We start from the raw sequence: 11,092 nt of genomic DNA on the forward strand, positions 1-11,092 counted from the left end.
TGCGGCTACGTCTTAACTCGGAATCTACTGCGCCTACGTCTCAACTCGGAATCTACTGCAGCTACGTCTCAACTCGGAATCTACTGCGGCTACGTCTTATCTCGAAATCTACTGTGCCTACGTCTCAACTCAGAATCTACTGCGCCTACGTCTCAACTCGGAATCAACTGCGGCTGCGACTCAACTCGGAATCTACTGCGGCTACATCTAAACTCGGAATCTACAGCGGCTACGTCTCTACTCGGAATCTACAGCGACTACTTTTTTACTCAGAATCTACTGCGGCTACGACTCAACTCGGAATCTACTGCGCCTACGTCTTAACTCAGAATGTACTGCGGCTACTACTCAACTCGGAATCAACTGCGGCTACGTCACAACTCGGAATCTACTGCGCCTACGTCTCATCTCGGAATCTACTGCGCCTACGTCTCAACTCGGAATCAACTGCGGCTAAGTTTCAACTCGGAATCTACTGCGACTACGTCTCAACTCGGAATATACTGCAGCTACGTCTCAACTCGGAATCTACTGCGGCTACGATTCAACACGGAATCTACTGCGCCTATGTCTTAACTCGGTACCTACTGCGGCTACGTCTCAACTCGGAATCTACAGCGGCTGCGACTCAAATCGGAATCTACTGCGGCTACGACTCAACTCGGAATCTACTGCGGCTACGTCTCAACTCAGAATCTACTGCGGCTACGACTCAACACGGAATCTACTGCGCCTACGTCTTAACACAGAATCTACTGCGGCTACGACACAACTCGGAATCCACTGCCCCTACGTCTTAACTCTGAATCTAGAGCGGCTACTACTCAACTCAGAATCTACTGCGGCTACGACTCAACTCGGAATCTACTACGGCTACGACTCAACTCGAAATCTACTGCGCCTACGTCTTAACTCAGAATCTACTGCGGCTACGTCTTAACTCGGAATCTACAGCGGCTACGTCTTAACTCAGAATCTACTGCGCCTACGTCACAACTAGGAATCTATTGCGGCTACGTCTCAACTCAGAATCTACTGCGACTACGACTCAACTCGGAATCTACTGCGCCTACGTCTCAACTCCGAATCTACTGCAGCTACGTCTCAACTCGGAATCTACTGTGGCTACGTCTCAACTCAGAATCTACTGCGGCTACGTCTCAACTCGGAATCTACTGCGCCTACGTCTCAACTCAGAATCTACTGCGCTAACGGCTCAACTCGGAATCTACTGTGGCTACGACTCAACTCAGAATCTGCTGCGGCTACGTCTTAACTCGGAATCTACTGCGGCTACGTCTCAACTCGGAATCTACTGCACCTACGTCTCAACTCGGAATCTACTGCAGCTACGTCTCAACTCGGAATCTACTGCGGCTACGTCTTATCTCGAAATCCATAGTGCCTACGTCTCAACTCAGAATCTACTGCGCCTACGTCTCAACTCGGAATCTACTGCGGCTACATCTCAACTCGGAATCTACTGCGGCTACGTCACAACTCGGAATCTACTGCGGCTACGACTCAACTCGGAATCTACTGCGGCTACGTCTCAACTCAGAATCTACTGCGGCTACGACTCAACACGGAATCTACTTCGCCTAAGTCTTAACTCAGAATCTACTGCGGCTACGACTCAACTCTGAATCCACTGCGCCTACGTTTTAACTCGGAATCTACTGTGCCTACATCTCAACTCAGAATCTACTGCGCCTAAGACTCAACTCGGAATCTACTGCGGCTACGTCTTAACTCGGAATCTACTGCGGCTATGTCTTAACTCGGAATCTACTGCGGCAACGTCTCAACTCGGAATCTACTGCGCCTATGTCTTAACTCGGAATCTACTGCGGCTACTTCTCAACTCGGAATCTACTGCGGCTACGATTCAACACGGAATCTACTGCGGCTACGTCTCAACTCGGAATCTACTGCGGCTACGTCTCAACTCAGAATCTACTGCGTCTATGTCTTAACTCGGAATCTACTGCGGCTACTTCTCAACTCGGAATCTACTGCGGCTACGATTCAACACGGAATCTACTGCGGCTACGTCTCAACTCGGAATCTACTGCGGCTACGTCTCAACGCGGAATCTACTGCGGCTACGTCTCATCTCGGAATCTACTGCGCCTACGTCTTAACTCGGAATCTACTGCGCCTACGTCTCAAATCGGAATCTACTGCGGCTAAGTCTCAACTCGGAATCTACTGCGGCTACGTCTCAACTCGGAATCTACTGCGGCTACATCTCAACTCAGAATCTACTGCGCCTATGTCTTAACTCGGAATCTACTGCGGCTACTTCTCAACTCGGAATCTACTGCGCCTACGTCTCATCTCGGAATCTACTGCGCCTACGTCTCAACTAGGAATCAACTGCGGCTAAGTCTCAACTCGGAATCTACTGCGGCTACGTCTCAACTCGGAATCTACTGCAGCTACGTCTCAACTCGGAATCTACTGCGGCTACGATTCAACACGGAATCTACTGCGGCTACGTCTCAACTCGGAATCTACTGCGGCTACGTCTCAACTCGGAAACTATTGCGCCTATGTCTTAACTCGGAACCTACTGCGGCTACGTCTCAACTCGGAATCTACAGCGGCTGCGACTCAAATCGGAATCTACTGCGGCTACGACTCAACTCGGAATCTACTGCGGCTACGTCTCAACTCAGAATCTACTGCGGCTACGACTCAACACGGAATCTACTGCGCCTACGTCTTAACACAGAATCTACTGCGGCTACGACACAACTCGGAATCCACTGCGCCTACGTCTTAACTCTGAATCTAGTGCGGCTACTACTCAACTCAGAATCTACTGCGGCTACGACTCAACTCGGAATCTACTACGGCTACGACTCAACTCGGAATCTACTGCGCCTACGTCTTAACTCAGAATCTACTGCGGCTACGTCTTAACGCGGAATCTACAGCGGCTACGTCTTAACTCAGAATCTACTGCGCCTACGTCACAACTAGGAATCTATTGCGGCTATGTCTCAACTCAGAATCTACTGCGGCTACGACTCAACTCGGAATCTACTGCGCCTACGTCTCAACTCCGAATCTACTGCGGCTACGTCTCAACTCGGAATCTACTGCGGCTACGTCTCAACTCAGAATCTACTGCGGCTACGTCTCAACTCAGAATCTACTGCGCCTACGTCTCTTCTTAGAATCTACTGCGCTAACGGCTCAACTCGGAATCTACTGTGGCTACGACTCAACTCAGAATCTACTGCGGCTACGTCTTAACTCGGAATCTACTGCGGCTACGTCTCAACTCGGAATCTACTGCGCCTACGTCTCAACTCGGAATCTACTGCAGCTACGTCTCAACTCGGAATCTACTGCGGCTACGTCTTATCTCGAAATCTACTGTGCCTACTTCTCAACTCAGAATCTACTGCGCCTACGTCTCAACTCGGAATCTACTGCGGCTACATGTCAACTCGGAATCTACTGCGGCTACGTCACAACTCGGAATCTACTGCGGCTACGACTCAACTCGGAATCTACTGCGGCTACGTCTCAACTCAGAATCTACTGCGGCTACGACTCAACTCGGAATCTACTTCGCCTAAGTCTTAACTCAGAATCTACTGCGGCTACGACTCAACTCTGAATCCACTGCGCCTACGTTTTAACTCGGAATCTACTGTGCCTACATCTCAACTCAGAATCTACTGCGCCTACGGCTAAACTCGGAATCTACTGCGGCTACGTCCTAACTCGGAATCTACTGCGGCTACGTCTTAACTCGGAATCTACTGCGGCTACGTCTCAACTCGGAATCTACTGCGGCTACGTCTTAACTCGGAATCTACTGCGGCTACTTCTCAACTCGGAATCTACTGCGGCTACGATTCAACACGGAATCTACTGCGGCTACGTCTCAACTCGGAATCTACTGCGGCTACGTCTCAACTCAGAATCTACTGCGCCTATGTCTTAACTCGGAATCTACTGCGGCTACTTCTCAACTCGGAATCTACTGCGGCTACGATTCAACACGGAATCTACTGCGGCTACGTCTCAACTCGGAATCTACTGCGGCTACGTCTCAACGCGGAATCTACTGCGGCTACGTCTCATCTCGGAATCTACTGCGCCTACGTATTAACTCGGAATCTACTGCGCCTACGTCTCAACTCGGAATCTACTGCGGCTAAGTCTCAACTCGGAATCTACTGCGGCTACGTCTCAACTCGGAATCTACTGCGCCTACGTCTCAACTCAGAATCTACTGCGCCTATGTCTTCACTCGGAATCTACTGCGGCTACTTCTCAACTCGGAATCTACTGCGCCTACGTCTCATCTCGGAATCTACTGCGCCTACGTTTCAACTCGGAATCAACTGCGGCTAAGTCTCAACTCGGAATCTACTGCGGCTACGTCTCAACTCGGAATCTACTGCAGCTACGACTCAACTCGGAATCTACTGCGGCTACGATTCAACACGGAATCTACTGCGGCTACGTCTCAACTCGGAATCTACTGCGGCTACGTCTCAACTCGGAAACTATTGCGCCTATGTCTTAACTCGGAACCTACTGCGGCTACGTCTCAACTCGGAATCTACAGCGGCTGCGACTCAAATCGGAATCTACTGCGGCTACGACTCAACTCGGAATCTACTGCGGCTACGTCTCAACTCAGAATCTACTGCGGCTACGAGTCAACACGGAATCTACTGCGCCTACGTCTTAACACAGAATCTACTGCGGCTACGACACAACTCGGAATCCACTGCGCCTACGTCTTAACTCTGAATCTAGTGCGGCTACTACTCAACTCAGAATCTACTGCGGCTACGAATCAACTCGGACTCTACTACGGCTACGACTCAACTCGGAATTTACTGCGCCTACGTCTCAACTCGGAATCTACTGCAGCTACGTCTCAACTCGGAATCTACTGCGGCTACGTCTTATCTCGAAATCTACTGTGCCTACGTCTCAACTCAGAATCTACTGCGCCTACGTCTCAACTCAGAATCTACTGCGCTAACGGCTCAACTCGGAATCTACTGTGGCTACGACTCAACTCAGAATCTACTGCGGCTACGTCTTAACTCGGAATCTACTGCGGCTACGTCTCAACTCGGAATCTACTGCGCCTACGTCTCAACTCGGAATCTACTGCAGCTACGTCTCAACTCGGAATCTACTGCGGCTACGTCTTATCTCGAAATCTACTGTGCCTACGTCTCAACTCAGAATCTACTGCGCCTACGTCTAAACTCGGAATCTACTGCGGCTACGTCTCAACTCGGAATCTACTGCGGCTACGTCTCAACGCGGAATCTACTGCGGCTAAGTCTCATCTCGGAATCTACTGCGCCTACGACTTAACTCGGAATCTACTGCGCCTACGTCTCAACTCGGAATCTACTGCGGCTAAGTCTCAACTCGGAATCTGCTGCGGCTACGTCTCAACTCGGAATCTACTGCGGCTACGTCTCAACTCAGAATCTACTGCGCCTATGTCTTAACTCGGAATCTACTGCGGCTACTTCTCAACTCGGAATCTACTGCGCCTACGTCTCATCTCGGAATCTACTGCGCCTACGTCTCAACTCGGAATCAACTGCAGCTAAGTCTCAACTCGGAATCTACTGCGGCTACGTCTCAACTCGGAATCTACTGCAGCTACGTCTCAACTCGGAATCTACTGCGGCTACGATTCAACACGGAATCTACTGCGGCTACGTCTCAACTCGGAATCTACTGCGGCTACGTCTCAACTCAGAAACTATTGCACCTATGTCTTAACTCGGAACCTACTGCGGCTACGTCTCAACTCGGAACCTACAGCGGCTGCGACTCAAATCGGAATCTACTGCGGCTACGACTCAACTCGGAATCTACTGCGGCAACATCTCAACTCAGAATCTACTGCGGCTACGACTCAACACGGAATCTACTGCGCCTACGTCTTAACACAGAATCTACTGCGGCTACGACACAACTCGGAATCCACTGCGCCTACGTCTTAACTCTGAATCTAGTGCAGCTACTACTCAACTCAGAATCCACTGCGGCTACGACTCAACTCGGAATCTACTACGGCTACGACTCAACTCAGAATCTACTGCGCCTACGTCTTAACTCAGAATCTACTGCGGCTACGTCTTAACTCGGAATCTACAGCGGCTACGTCTTAACTCGGAATCTACTGCGCCTACGTCACAACTAGGAATCTATTGCGGCTACGTCTCAACTCAGAATCTACTGCGGCTACGACTCAACTCGGAATCTACTGCGCCTACGTCTCAACTCCGAATCCACTGCGGCTACGTCTCAACCCGGAATCTACTGCGGCTACGTCTCAATTCAGAATCTACTGCGGCTACGTCTCAACTCGGAATCTACTGCGCCTACGTCTCAACTCAGAATCTACTGCGCTAACGGCTCAACTCGGAATCTACTGTGGCTACGACTCAACTCAGAATCTACTGCGGCTACGTGTTAACTCGGAATCTACTGCGGCTACGTCTCAACTCGGAATCTACTGCGCCTACGTCTCAACTCGGAATCTACTGCAGCTACGTCTCAACTCGGAATCTACTGCGGCTACGTCTTATCTCGAAATCTACTGTGCCTACGTCTCAACTCAGAATCTACTGCGCCTACGTCTCAACTCTTAATCTACTGCGGCTACATCTCAACTCGGAATCTACTGCGGCTACGTCACAACTCGGAATCTACTGCGGCTACGACTCAACTTGGAATCTACTGCGCCTACGTCTCAACTCAGAATCTACTGCGGCTACGACTCAACTAGGAATCTACTTCGCCTAAGTCTTAACTCAGAATCTACTGCGGCTACGACTCAACTCGGAATCTACTGCGGCTACGTCTTAACTCGGAATCTACTGCGGCTACGTCTTAACTCGGAATCTACTGCGGCTACGTCTCAACTCGGAATCTACTGCGCCTATGTCTTAACTCGGAATCTACTGCGGCTACTTCTCAACTCGGAATCTACTGCGGCTACGATTCAACACGGAATCTACTGCTGCTACGTCTCAACTCGGAATCTACTGCGACTACGTCTCAACTCAGAATGTACTGCGCCTATGTCTAAACTCGGAATCTACTGCGCCTACTTCTCAACTCGGAATCTACTGCGGCTACGATTCAACACGGAATCTACTGCGGCTACGTCTCAACTCGGAATCTACTGCGCCTACGTCTTAACTCGGAATCTACTGCGCCTACGTCTCAACTCGGAATCTACTGCGGCTAAGTCTCAACTCGGAATCTACTGCGGCTACGTCTCAACTCGGAATCTACTGCGGCTACGTCTCAACTCAGAATCTACTGCGCCTATGTCTTAACTCGGAATCTACTGCGGCTACTTCTCAACTCGGAATCTACTACGGCTACGATTCAACACGGAATCTACTGCGGCTACTTCTCAACTCGGAATCTACTGCGGCTACATCTCAACTCGGAACCTACTGCGCCTATGTCTTAACTCGGAACCTACTGCGGCTAATTCTCAACTCAGAATCTACTGCGCCTACGTCTTAACTCGGAATCTACTGCGGCTACTTCTTTACTCAGAATCTACTGCGGCTACGTCTCAACTCGGAATCTACTGCGGCTACGTCTCAACTCGGAATCTACTGCGCCTACGTCTCAACTCGGAATCCACTGCGGCTACGTCTCAACTCGGAATCTACTGCGGCTACGTCTCAACTCAGAATCTACTGCGCCTATGTCTTAAATCGGAATCTACTACGGCTAATTCTCAACTCGGAATCTACTGCGGCTACGATTCAACACGGAATCTACTGCGGCTACGTCTCAACTCGGAACCTACTGCGGCTACGTCTCAACTCGGAATCTACTGCGGCTACGTCTCAACTCGGAATCTACAGCAGCTGCGATTCAACTCGGAATCTACTGCGGCTACATCTCAAATCGGAATCTACTGCGGCTACGTCTCAACTCGGAATCTACTGCGGCTACGAGTCAACACGGAATCTACTGCGCCTACGTCTTAACACAGAATCTACTGCGGCTACGACACAACTCGGAATCCACTGCGCCTACGTCTTAACTCTGAATCTAGTGCGGATACTACTCAACTCAGAATCTACTGCAGCTACGAATCTACTCGGAATCTTCTGCGGCTACGACTCAACTCGGAATCTACTGCGCCTACGTCTTAACTCAGAATCTTCTGCGGCTACGCCTTAACTCGGAATCTACTGCGGCTACGTCTTAACTCGGAATCTACTGCGCCTACGTCACAACTAGGAATCTATTGCGGCTACGACTCAACTAGGAATCTACTTAGCCTAAGTCTTAACTCAGAATCTACTGCGGCTACGACTCAACTCGGAATCTACTGCGGCTACGTCTTAACTCGGAATCTACTGCGGCTACGTCTTAACTCGGAATCTACTGCGGCTACGTCTTAACTCGGAATCTACTGCGGCTACGTCTCAACTCGGAATCTACTGCGCCTATGTCTTAACTCGGAATCTACTGCGGCTACTTCTCAACTCGGAATCTACTGCGGCTACGATTCAACACGGAATCTACTGCTGCTACGTCTCAACTCGGAATCTACTGCGGCTACGTCTCAACTCAGAATGTACTGCGCCTATGTCTAAACTCGGAATCTACTGCGGCTACTTCTCAACTCGGAATCTACTGCGGCTACGATTCAACACGGAATCTACTGCGGCTACGTCTCAACTCAAAATCTACTGCGGCTACGTCTCAACGCGGAATCTACTGCGGCTACGTCTCAACTCGGAATCTACTGCGCCTACGTCTTAACTCGGAATCTACTGCGCCTACGTCTCAACTCGGAATCTACTGCGGCTAAGTCTCATCTCCGAATCTACTGCGGCTACGTCTCAACTCGGAATCTACTGCGGCTACGTCTCAACTCAGAATCTACTGCACCTATGTCTTAACTCGGAATCTACTGCGGCTACTTCTCAACTCGGAATCTACTACGGCTACGATTCAACACGGAATCTACTGCGGCTACTTCTCAACTCGGAATCTACTGCGGCTACATCTCAACTCGGAACCTACTGCGCCTATGTCTTAACTCGGAACCTACTGCGGCTACGACTCAACTTGGAATCTACTGCGCCTACGTCTTAACTCGGAATCTACTGCGGCTACTTCTTTACTCAGAATCTACTGCGGCTACGTCTCAACTCGGAATCTACTGCGGCTACGTCTCAACTCGGAATCTACTGCGCCTACGTCTCAACTCGGAATCCACTGCGGCTACGTCTCAACTCGGAATCTACTGCGGCTACGTCTCAACTCAGAATCTACTGCGCCTATGTCTTAAATCGTAATCTACTACGGCTAATTCTCAACTCGGAATCTACTCCGGCTACGATTCAACACGGAATCTACTGCGGCTACGTCTCAACTCGGAACCTACAGCGGCTACGTCTCAACTCGGAATCTACTGCGGCTACGTCTCAACTCGGAATCTACAGCAGCTGCGATTCAACTCGGAATCTACTGCGGCTACATCTCAAATCGGAATCTACTGCGGCTATGTCTCAACTCGGAATCTACTGCGGCTACGAGACAACACGGAATCTACTGCGCCTACGTCTTAACACAGAATCTACTGCGGCTACGACACAACTCGGAATCCACTGCGCCTACGTCTTAACTCTGAATCTAGTGCGGCTACTACTCAACTCAGAATCTACTGCGGCTACGACTCTACTCGGAATCTACTACGGCTACGACTCAACTCGGAATTTACTGCGCCTACGTCTCAACTCAGAATCTACTGCGGCTACGTCTTAACTCGGAATCTACAGCGGCTACGTCTTAACTCAGAATCTACTGCGGCTACGTCACAACTAGGAATCTATTGCGGCTACGTCTCAACTCAGAATCTACTGCGGCTACGACTCAACTCGGAATCTACTGCGCCTACGTCTCAACTCAGAATCTACTGCGCTAACGGCTCAACTCGGAATCTACTGTGGCTACGACTCAACTCAGAATCTACTGCGGCTACGTCTTAACTCGGAATCTACTGCGGCTACGTCTCAACTCAGAATCTACTGCGCCTACATCTCAACTCGGAATCTACTGCAGCTACGTCTCAACTCGGAATCTACTGCGGCTACGTCTTATCTCGAAATCTACTGTGCCTACGTCTCAACTCAGAATCTACTGCGCCTACGTCTAAACTCGGAATCTACTGCGGCTACGTCTCAACTCGGAATCTACTGCGGCTACGTCTCAACGCGGAATCTACTGCGGCAACGTCTCATCTCGGAATCTACTGCGCCTACGTCTTATCTCGGAATCTACTGCGCCTACGTCTCAACTCGGAATCTACTGCGGCTAAGTCTCAACTCGGAATCTGCTGCGGCTACGTCTCAACTCGGAATATACTGCGGCTACGTCTCAACTCAGAATCTACTGCGCCTATGTCTTAACTCGGAATCTACTGCGGCTACTTCTCAACTCAGAATCTACTGCGCATACGTCTCATCTCGGAATCTACTGCGCCTACGTCTCAACTCGGAATCAACTGCTGCTAAGTCTCAACTCGGAATCTACTGCGGCTACGATTCAACACGGAATCTACTGCGGCTACGTCTCAACTCGGAATCTACTGCGGCTACGTCTCAACTCATTAACTATTGCACCTATGTCTTAACTCGGAACCTACTGCGGCTACGTCTCAACTCGGAATCTACAGCGGCTGCGACTCATATCGGAATCTACTGCGGCTACGACTCAACTCGGAATCCACTGCGGCTACATCTCAACTCAGAATCTACTGCGGCTACGACTCAACACGGAATCTACTGCGCCTACGTCTTAACACAGAATCTACTGCGGCTACGACACAACTCGGAATCCACTGCGCCTACGTCTTAACTCTGAATCTAGTGCAGCTACTACTCAACTCAGAATCCACTGCGGCTACGACTCAACTCGGAATCTACTACGGCTACGACTCAACTTGGAATCTACTGCGCCTACGTCTTAACTCAGAATCTACTGCGGCTACGTCTTAACTCGGAATCTACAGCGGCTACGTCTTAACTCGGAATCTACTGCG

This window comes from Coturnix japonica, unplaced genomic scaffold (genome assembly GCF_054131305.1).
Source record: "Coturnix japonica strain WE unplaced genomic scaffold, WE-NBRP24 Scf051, whole genome shotgun sequence".
Lineage (NCBI taxonomy): Eukaryota > Metazoa > Chordata > Aves > Galliformes > Phasianidae > Coturnix > Coturnix japonica.